The 11,655-nt window shown below is 44.3% G+C and overlaps 1 protein-coding gene across 2 annotated transcripts in view; it reads right to left on the reverse strand.

Moving 5' to 3' along the window:
• The window catches only part of LOC134895878 (cytochrome P450 1A1-like), a 124,359-nt gene extending 113,970 nt beyond the window's left edge, over window positions 1-10,389 (reverse strand). Inside the window, exon 1 of one of the 2 annotated variants that reach the window (XM_063913872.1) lies at window positions 10,177-10,389. The gene's annotated coding sequence lies outside the window, so the exon portion shown is untranslated. Of the gene's footprint in view, window positions 1-9,854; window positions 9,948-10,176 lie in introns of those variants that run through there. The other variant, XM_063913876.1, reaches the window with a different exon arrangement.
• Window positions 10,390-11,655: the final 1,266 nt, after the last annotated feature.

Below are 11,655 nucleotides of genomic sequence, written 5' to 3' on the forward strand. Positions count from 1 at the left end.
GTCACAGAGCCCGAACTCGCTGTCACTATTAGAGGTTCCTGCCCCACTTTGCTGCATTTCTCTTCTTTTGCGCCAGCTTTGTCTGCTTCTGTAATTGAATTGGCCTGGTGTTTGTGTGCTCTCTCCCATCAGCCACCTGTATACCCGATTGGTATCATAGTCTTCCTTCACTGTGTTGAGTTTGTTTCTTTTGAACTTTACCAAATCTTCCTTATACCGATCAATCTGATGTTGTAACTTGATTAACCATTCTTTGTTGGAATCGTTCTGCAACATGGATTTGTGTAATGTTTCCATATTGAGGATTTTCTCCCGTGTTCCACTCAGTTCCTTCCCAGCTTCTTCCACGACAAGTAAGACAAGATCTAAGCTGCACTTGTTGAGGATTCCAACCCATTTTCTACAAAACTCTGGGCTGTGTCTGCCTATAGTGGGCACATTCCTGACACGAAAGCCCCGCGGGATCATTTTTTGTCTGTGGTACTCAGACAGCGAGATCCCGTGCAGTAAAAAGTCAATTTCCCTTCGCTTCAATTTGAGGAGCTGATGGTAAACATCCTCAATTTTGCCCTCAGTGCCTGGGGGTTCCAGCTGTTCTTTAAATCTTAGACGTTCCGCATCATCGTCTGTGAAGCTGAAAGATTCTCCCAAGGTAGGGTACATTCCTCTGCACCCCGGAGAGTCATCTGTAGCCAGGGGATCCATAAGTGCTTTGTGCAAAAAGTGCTGGTGCTTCATTTACCTACCTATTCCTGAGACGGCACCAAAGCAGCTAAATTGAGGAGGGGGAGTGCCGGTCCGAGCAGACTGTATTTGACATTGGGAGTTGTAGGAAGTTTTGCCTCCCTGCACCCCATCACGGGACAGGGCACCCCCACCAGTGATTGCATTACCGCTGCACATTGAAGCAGTATCCTGGCCAAGAGTGAGCATCATTTGCACCAGCACTCATAGCACCTTAGCACCAGCACTTTTTGCACAAAGCACTTATGGATCCCCTGGCTACAGATGACTCTCCGGGGTGCAGAGGAATGTACCCTACCTTGGGAGAATCTTTCAGCTTCACAGACGATGATGCGGAACGTCTAAGATTTAAAGAACAGCTGGAACCCCCAGGCACTGAGGGCAAAATTGAGGATGTTTACCATCAGCTCCTCAAATTGAAGCGAAGGGAAATTGACTTTTTACTGCACGGGATCTCGCTGTCTGAGTACCACAGACAAAAAATGATCCCGCGGGGCTTTCGTGTCAGGAATGTGCCCACTATAGGCAGACACAGCCCAGAGTTTTGTAGAAAATGGGTTGGAATCCTCAACAAGTGCAGTTTAGATCTTGTCTTACTTGTCGTGGAAGAAGCTGGGAAGGAACTGAGTGGAACACGGGAGAAAATCCTCAATATGGAAACATTACACAAATCCATGTTGCAGAACGATTCCAACAAAGAATGGTTAATCAAGTTACAACATCAGATTGATCGGTATAAGGAAGATTTGGTAAAGTTCAAAAGAAACAAACTCAACACAGTGAAGGAGTGAAGGAAGACTATGATACCAATCGGGTATACAGGTGGCTGATGGGAGAGAGCACACAAACACCAGGCCAATTCAATTACAGAAGCAGACAAAGCTGGCGCAAAAGAAGAGAAATGCAGCAAAGTGGGGCAGGAACCTCTAATAGTGACAGCGAGTTCGGGCTCTGTGACTCTGAAGGACCGACTCCGGAGCCTAGTATCCCTTTAGGGACCTTGCCGGTAACACTACCCGAAAAAGGGCGAAGAGGCAGGCCACCCGCAGGGGCGGCCAGTGCACGCGGGACCAAAAGTGCCACTACAAACAAAAAACGTTGATTTACAATCTCTCCAAGAGAACACTCACAGAAGCAGAACAGAGCGTCTTGGAGAAGGGCCTGTCATTCGTGCCCACCAACACATTTAATGACTTTAGGTGGAATATAGAGCTTCACCACTATGCACGTAAACTTAGGCGCCAGGAGTACTTTCAAAATTCACCTGACACAGCATCTGCACCCATGGATTTGGATTGTAAACATCAAGAATTCCTCATTAAACGTTCTGCATCCTCCTTTGATCCCATGTCCACCAATGCCTCCATTAAAGCATTTACCAGGTTATTGGACGATTCGGTGCATAGATATAACGAGGCGGCAGCCACCGTCCCAAAACATCATAATCTGTCCAAAGAGGAAGAATCTGCACTTAAACAACTTGGTGGCTATAGAGACATAATCATCCGCCCCGCGGACAAAGGGGGAGGAGTAGTAATCCTGGATTTGGATTACTACGTGAAGGACATACAGCGTCAACTCGCAGACATCAATGTGTACGAGGAGTTGAACCGTGATCCCTCCGTTGAATACCACAAAGCACTAAAAAGCACTTTAGATGCAGCTAAAGACAGTGGTAAGTTAACCACAAAATTGCACAAAGCACTTTTTCAGAAAAATCCCCTTGTACCCATCTTATACACGGTACCTAAACTGCACAAGAACCAGCTTTCCCCACCAGGCAGACCTATCATTGCTGCTAGAGAATCCATATTCCAACCAGTTTCTGTCTTCCTAGACAGCATACTGCAACCGTTGATCTTAAAGCACAAGCACTTTATTAAAGACACAACCAGTTTCCTTAACCGGTTGAGAGCCATCCAGCAGGTACCGGAAGGAACCCTCATGTGTGTAGTGGATGTTGTTAGTCTATATACTAACATACCACATGAGGCAGGATTAACAGCTATGGAAGCCTTTCTGAAAAAAGAACACATGGACAAACTGGAAATTCCACTGTTCATGAACCTCCTCCGTATGACCCTGGAAAAAAATTTATTTTTATTTAATGGCAAATTTTATCGCCAAAGAGTAGGGTGCGCGATGGGGAGCAATGTCTCCCCATCATTTGCAAACATTTATATGTTTGAGGAAGAAGAGAAGGTGTTCTTTCAAAAACAAGCAGTCAGTCAACATATTCTATTTTTTTCCCGATATATAGATGACCTCTTCCTCCTGTGGACAGGAGGATTGGAAAGTTTTGACCAGTTGATGCATCTTACCAACTCTAGATCAGAAGGAGTTAAATACACCTACCAAACCAGCACAAGTTCCATCCACTACCTGGACGTACAGATCTCCATCACAGAGGGCACACTCCAAACAGGGGTCTACACGAAACCAATGGACAGAAATACCCTGTTGAGAGCCAACAGCCACCATCCGAAAGCCCTCAAGAATGGTCTGCCTTGCTCTCAGATGATCAGGGTATCACGTCTGATCAGCAATCGAGATAAGCTGGAAGAAGAGCTTGATAAGATGGTTCAAAAATTTAGGGAACGAGGTTATAATCGGCAACTCCTTGCAAAACACAAGCAGGAGGTGATGCAATTGCCCAGAGAGACCCTCCTCCAACCCAGCAAACGCACTAAAAGTCAAGCTATACCTTTTATCTCTAGGTTCAATACCACAAGTCCGGTAGTACAGAGAGCGACTAGAGCCCTATGGCCCATTATCTCCTCGGATCAGTCGCTATCGTCGCTCAGAGGAACGCGACCAATGATGTGTTTTTCAAGGGGCAAAAACATCAAGGACGTAATAGTCCACACAGACATCACGGGTTTCCAACAACAAGAACAGTCTTCAACCACCTTCCTGACCAGACAGCCCTAGTGCTATAAATGCATCAACTGCACTACGTGTGAAAACATGATAATAGGATCTAATTTTGGTAATCCCCACCGAGACAAAACATACAAAATTAACCATGTACTCACATGCACCACCACCCACATAGTCTACCTCATTAAATGCCCTTGCGGTCTCCACTATGTGGGCAAATCTATCAGGACTCTCAGGGAAAGAATGGCTCTCCACCGGTCGGCCATCAAGCAAGCTCTGGCAGGCAAAGAGTCAGACCAGCCGGTGGCAAGACACTTTGCGATGGCTAAACATTCTTTGAACGATCTGAGACACATGATCATAGATCATGTTCCCAAACATATCAGAGGGGGAGACAGAGACGGCAAACTCTTACGTTTGGAAACCAAATGGATTTTTGAACTGAATACTACCAACCCCCAAGGTTTGAACGAGAGACTGAATTGGAACATTTTTCAGTAACTACAACATATAACACAGTATTAATAACTATCAGCAAGGGTCCTATTTACGTGATTGTCCTCACTTTCCAGTGACTTCATCCAAAGTATACACTTCCCTATTGACGTCACCCATGTATAACATTGTTCTCCCTGACAGCAATCAAGGTGATACCTGGGGACTATATAGCCGGTCCAACAAAGGGCGAGATCACCACCCTTACAGACCCTTCAACCCCTCTAGTGTGCAGGGTTGCCCATGGTAACAGTTCTACTGTTATATTTATAGCAATAGTATTTTTTCTTTCAGTCTTTTCAAACCGTATCATCATTTAGACAGCCACGGGTACCAGTGTTTCTATCATTGTTTACCTCTATTTCACTTATTGTAATTTAATTCATTAGGGGGTGTGTACATAACACCCAAGTATCACCTTATTGTTATATACACTAATGTCTTAGTGGTGGTGGCTTCTGTAATTTTTGATGGCACAAAACATATATTTCTTTCAATCAGCGCCGCAGCCCGGCCGAGGATTACAGCAGGTAACCATAGCAACGACGCGCACGCAGGGCGCATTGAATATGACGTCATCTTAATGCACCGGAGCGGAAGACGGACCTCGAGCGGCCGGGCGGGCGTAATTTGGAGCACTTTGGCGGGCACTTCTACTTCTTTAAAAGGTATGTTTTTTCCTTACACACATTGTTGTTCACCTTGAAAAAGGGGCGTTTGGTCCCCGAAACGTCGGTTCACTTTTACGTGTGAAATACATTTAACTTCTTTATCAGACTTTGAGTGCCGCTTTTCTTCATGCTTCATTTATATATATATATATATATATATATATATATCTCTGCGCCTAAATTTATGTGCCCCCCCTCTCTTTTTTACCCTCTATTGCACCTGTATACTACAGGGGAGAGCTTGGGGAGCGTCCTTCCAGCGGAGCTGTGAAGAGAAAATGGCGCTGGTGTGCTGAGGAAGAAGGCCCCGCCCCCTCAGCGGCGGGCTTCTGTCCCGCTTATCATGTGTAAAAATGGCGGGGGCTCGCACATATATACAGTGCCTGACTGTATATATGTATACTTTTGCCATCAGGTATCTTAATTGCTGCCCAGGGCGCCCCCCCTGCGCCCTGCACCCTACAGTGACCGGAGTGTGTGGGTGTGCTGCGGGAGCAATGGCGCACAGCTGCAGTGCTGTGCGCTACCTTAAGTGAAGACAGGTTCTGCCGCCGATTTCGATGTCTTCTTGCTTCTGCTGCTTCTGTACTTCTGGCTCTGCGAGGGGGACGGAGGCGCGGCTCCGGGAACGGACGATCAAGGTTAGGTACCTGTGTTCGATCCCTCTAGAGCTAATGGTGTCCAGTAGCCTAAGAAGTGCAACTTAGCTGCAGTGAGTAGGTTTGCTTCTCTCCCCTCAGTCCCACGTAGCAGTGAGTCTGTTGCCAGCAAAAGCTCTCTGAAAATAAAAAACCTGACAAAATACTTTCTTTTCTAGCAAGCTCAGGAGAGCCCACTAGGAGCACCCAGCTCTGGCCGGGCACAGATTCTAACTGGAGGAGGGGCATAGAGGGAGGAGCCAGTGCACACCAGATAGTACTGAATCTTTCTTTAGAGTGCCCAGTCTTCTGCGGAGCCCGTCTATTCCCCATGGTCCTTACGGAGTCCCCAGCATCCACTAGGACGTTAGAGAAACTGTATTTGTACTGTCTGATCAGTTTTCTTCTCTTCCACTTTGCATTTACTTTTCTGACTGTTCACTCAATTAACTATTTATGTGCTGGTTCGCTCTGGCTATTACGTGTTTTTGTTGCCTAAGGGCCTTATTCAGACTTGTACATAAACCTGATGGTTTACATACTATCTGATGCTGACCCATTCTGTGCATTTGAGGGACAGCACCCAACACCATTCTACAAAAGGGGGGCATGTCACCCCCGTTTTGTAGGCGTGACGGGGCCAGAGTGTGACTTGATCCTCTGGATTGGGCGAGCCTGTGTAAGATTAAGTTTATGCAGGCTGACCGGTGCCTAAAATCATTGCAAATCACGGCCGATGGTTGCAATGGTGATCCAAGGCTGCATAATTAGATGCAGCACTCGCATCTGCAATTCCATCCAAACATGAATTAGACCATAAATACAGTACATGTAATTTTGGTATCATTCTTTCAGTTGTGTGTCCCTTTAAGTATTTAGAATTTTTGTGTCTGCTAAGCTGTACTGTCTATTTTTTTCCACTCTGTTTCATGCATACTTAATGATGCGGGGGTTAAATTGATGACATCACAAGGATGCATAATTAGCTAATTAATAGCAGCCTATTTGTACCTGATGTGGCCAGTTACTCTGATAGCTTGAGAAAGGGCACTTGGCTATCAAAAACATCGGAATAATTCAAGTGATGTAAATAAACAATTTGGTGTTTGATACACTAGTTGGAGTGCTGTTTTCCATAACTTATGCTGCATCTATTATATTTTAGCACCCTTGATAAAATATTGGACACTGGAGTTCCCATTTCCTCTATACTCACACACATATGTGATGTCTTGGAAATGCTCAGATCTGCATCAGTTGTAATCTGACATCTAGTGAGTCAGTTTCAACACCAGCTTTGCTACTCATTGCAAGGCAGCGTGAGTTATCGGAGTTCAAATTGTACATGATTGTTGGTGCCCAATGGATGGTAGATTCCATTTCTGAATCTGTACTGACATTCAACATTCCTCAATCTACGATGTCATGCGTGTACTAGGAATACCTCATATACTAAGGCATTTCCACTCACTGTGGACAGCTCAGTGACCGACCACGAGTGCTTAATGATCATGACCAGCGGCATCTGCCCAGAATTGTCCATGGTAACAGACAAGAGACACTGGCCCCAATCACATGCACAGTTAGTGCAGCAGGTAACAGATGCATATTCATCTGTGTATCTTTTTTTAGCTTCCATGAGAAATGGGAGCAGAAGACCTACCAAAGTGCCATTGTTAACACTACAACCCTATACACAGCTCCCCACCTGGGCTAGTGATGTTGCTAATTGGACCCTGGAGGACTGGCAACATGTAGCATGGTCAGGTGAGTCATGGATCCAGTTGTTTAGGGTGGATGGTAGGGTTCAGGGGTGGCACAGACCCCATGAGGTCATGGACCCCACTTGTCAACCAGGCACCATGCAGGCTGGTGGTGGTTCCATAATGGTGTGAAATGGGCTAGGTCCACTGGTCCACCTAAAAACATAATTGTCCCACAACTGCTGCATTGCAGTGCTTGGTGACTATTTGTAGCCCTTTATGGACTTCATGAACCCCCACAACGATGGAATATTCCAGCAGGTTTAGGCACCATGTCATCATTCGAGGAGCAATTGGGACAGTTCTGACAAATGTTGTGGGCACCACGTTTCCACAACATGAACCCAATCAAGCGTCTATGGATTTATGGGATGTGGTGGAGAGTTCCATTCACACCCAAGTTCCTGCACCTACAAATATCAGGGAAGTTTGGGAAGCTATCCAGATGGCATGGATCAACACCTCTGCATAAGTCTTTTGTCAACTTGTGGAATCAATGCCACGTCAAGTTGCTGCACTTCTCCGGGCTACAGGAGGTCCTACATGACAATAGGTACCTATCCCATGACTTTTGGCGTGTGTGTGTGTGTGTGTGTGTGTGTGTGTGTGTGTGTGTGTGTGTGTATGTGTGTGGGTGTGTGGGTGTAAAAACTCCCATAAAGTAGTGCCCTCTTAAGTAGGTCTATATAACAATATTGTAGTGAGTACGGGACACAGCAAGAAAACACAATCACATTTATTATCCATAGAATATAAAACCAAGCATATAGTTGGGAGTGTTAAGACTAGTGGGGGCCCGGAAACAACTAAGCTGTGGGGTCTCTCACAATAAAATTGACCCAAACCACCCACACTTCTGCCACCACCACCGTTTGCCCCCTCTATAATGTGGTACTGCATATAGTAGAATAGGAGGGGAGTTGGGGGGCCACTATGTCACCACTGCTGTGCATAGCAGAGTAGAGGTGAATATATGATGCATGCATGCTCTCGTCATCCACACTGTGCCTGAAGAGGATGAGGTTTGCCAGAGTTTGATACACCAGAGGGTGTGGCCTTTGGGGCACTAAGCCACACCCCCATCAGGCACGCATTAGGAATCTTTATGTAATTTACTGATAAATCATTCTACAAGTGATATATCAATACACCTAGAATTGTAGAATACCAAGATGTCATAGGGTCTGAATAAACAGCTGATAAATATATGCTTATAATGGTATATTTTAGATTATATAATTAAATTACCACATTACACCACCTTGCAGTGTTCCTCAACATATTAAAGAGTCCAAACCATCAATATAGAAATCTTAAACTGTATCACTTAAATCATAGTAAAGTATAAAGCAGTGCATTAAAAGGTTCCATCTGAGAAAAGGATAAATGAGCAAATAGTAATTTTTTAGACATCAAAATGCAATCAATGTTAGTCTTCCATCAGTTTTGGTTCAGAACCAAAACCAACAGTAAATTTAGCCTGTATCCTTTAATTTGATATTGCTTAATATTTACTAAATCGTTGAAATTAGGTGCAGTAAGTAGGTTTCGGTTTTTGGTGTTGTAAAGGGCAAATACAATCAAAGCAAAAATAAACTTTTTTATTTTTTATTCTCTATGAGCAGAGACTTTCATTTGCACTCTATCTATAACATTAAAACCTGTATTTTGCTTCTTAGAACTACAATTAAATGAATCTACTAATGTTTTGAAAACAATAAAGACGGTCCTGTTTTTTGCTGTAAATAGAAGTCGCTTGCACATCCTGTACAGATACATACCTCTATTACATTAGTTTCTTTTTTTTGTCATTTCAAGGTTATGTTCCCTTGAAAAATATAATTATTCACTTGTGAAATAAATTATTTCTCTGAAGGAACCAGTTAGTGTACTCCGTGCATTACAGCCCACTCGTAATGATAAGAACCAAGCCTGCAGTACAAAGCAATGAGTCACTGCCTTCCCTGCCAGAATATGAACTGGAAATATTTATCGCTATTTTAAAACTTTGCATGGGCACCAGAAAATATGTGGATCTCATTCTTTAAAAATTCTTTGTGCACTTTTGGCAAAGTTACCAATATTTTAAAATTATATTCAGGGATATTTTTCTTCACACAACATACATCCAGTGGTGCAAGTATGTGGGTACGCTCGGGTACGGCGTACCCTTAAGAATTTGCCATCGGGTACGCAGTACCACCTGCCACACACTTTACCATTACCACAATTATAAAGTGTCACAAAGCAACAAGACCATGGTGCTTGGCAGTATCACGGCTTCTCCCACTTTGTCAGGGTTACTAGTAGTGCGACAGTGGCTGTATTTTCCTGTTATAATGGAGGCATTACCATATATTGTTATTAAATTGGGGACATTACTATATATTTCTATTATACTGGAGGTATCACTATATATGTCTATTATACTGGAGGCATTACTATATATTTTTAGCCTTGCATCCAGATAAAAAAAAAGGGGGTTGTGTCATGTGGCCACGCCGCTAGTGTCATAGAGCCACTCCCACTAGCAGCATGTGGCCACGCCCCTAACACATGACCACACCCATTTTTGGGCACTCAGTACCACTAAGAAAATATTTCTACTTGCACCACTGCATACATCTAAGCATAACAGGTTATTCTCATAGATGCAAACTTACAGTTATGTTTTGTTTTGCTGTGCTGCAAAATACCTTTACTCAGTCAGTTCTTCACCAGATGCCGGCATAGAGTATCCTGCATAATACAACACTGGGCATGCTCAGAAAGCAAACATATGTAAATTAAGAATGGACTGTATCAACTTAGATCTCCTTACAACTGGAGAAATGAAATGAGGGAGGAAAGGCATGTTCCACACCCCAAGTGCAGTAATAGCGTGTTACCACAAACACACGCTGCTGTGTGCTGTTGCTGGAGAGGGAGACTGCTGCAACTGGGCAACAACAGTCTCTGCTCTGTCCTGATGTGCTGCATACTCACGTTTTGCTGCTAGAGCCGGTCCAACAGTAGTAGATAGGAAGGTAATGTTACTGGGAGATAATTGCCCTGATTCCCTCCCTCTGTATCCGCCACTGATACAAAGTCTTATAAATAAAAGTAAGGCATGATTAGTGTGGATACCGCACAGGAAAATGAATAACACTGAAGTTTTGGTCTTCACAAAAAGTGCCAGAAAAGGAGGAGGGAAAAGAAAAAGCCTCTGCATCAAAAGAGTGCCTGTAGCTCAGAAATCATAGCTCTTTATCTTGACTCATTTCTTTGCACACTGTAACAGTACTTGCCAATATTTTCAGATTTTCCTGCCAGACTATTTCATTAAGTACAACAAGTGGCTGAGTGTTTAATTTATCTATTTCATAGTGAAATAGCTGGACTCGTGCAAATTTTATTTAATACATGTATAATGCATTTCTATTAGTGCTCTGATATTGGGTATTATTGGGCCTGCTGTTATTTTACTAGATTACCAACATAAAAATATATTCTGTGTAAATGTACCTGTGCTAGAGTGTCTCATTCCCCGGTCATTTGTTGCCACATCTCTGTCAATGGGACATCTCTGTCAATGGGGGGTAATTCAGAGTTGACCGCAGGAGCAAATTTGTTAGCAGTTGGGCAAAACCATGTGCACTGCAGGTGTGGCAGATATAACATTTGCAGAAAGAGTTAGATTAGGGTGGGTTATTTTGTTTCTGTGCAGGGTAAATACTGGCTGCTTTATTTTTACACTGCAATTTAGATTTCAGTTTGAACACACCCCAACCAAATCTAACTCTCTCTGCACATGTTATATCTGCCTCCCCTGTGCAGTGCACATGGTTTTGCCCAACTGCTAACAAATGTGCTGCTGCGATCAACTCTGAATTACCCCCAATGTCCCTTATAAACCCCTTCATTTAATGTGAACTGGTCTACACCTGAACATCTTCCATTTAGCTCTGTGAGACCCTGCTTTTATCGCTGTCTTTGGAGACACTGAGACACTCATTGATGACTTCACAAGAATGACACACTAATACTTCAACATACAGAAGTCTAATGTAGTGAACAAAACTACAGACTACAAGACACTAGGGACCTAATTCAGACCTGATCACTGCTGTGTGTTTTCGTACAGCAGCCAATCAGGTCTGAACTGCGCATACGCCGGCACCGCAGTGCGCCAGCGCATGCCAGACGGCCGACGGCCGTCTCTGCCCTGCGATCGCCTTTGCCTGATTGACAGGCAGAGGCGGTCACTGGGTGGGACTGGCCAGCGGTGTTTGGCAGCTGTTTTAGGGGCGTGGTCTGGGCAAAGCAGGCACTGCGACCCGGAGACACACAGCCGCTGTGACCTGGAGAGCAATGAGTAGCTCCCTGACAGTGCACAGTAGCTGCGCTGGTAGGGAGCTACTGTTCCCACTGTTTGATGTGTTTGTACTTGTGCGGCGGGGTAGGGCCTGACATGCGGGGTGGACT

Source organism: Pseudophryne corroboree, chromosome 1 (genome assembly GCF_028390025.1).
Source record: "Pseudophryne corroboree isolate aPseCor3 chromosome 1, aPseCor3.hap2, whole genome shotgun sequence".
Classification (NCBI taxonomy): Eukaryota; Metazoa; Chordata; class Amphibia; order Anura; family Myobatrachidae; genus Pseudophryne; species Pseudophryne corroboree.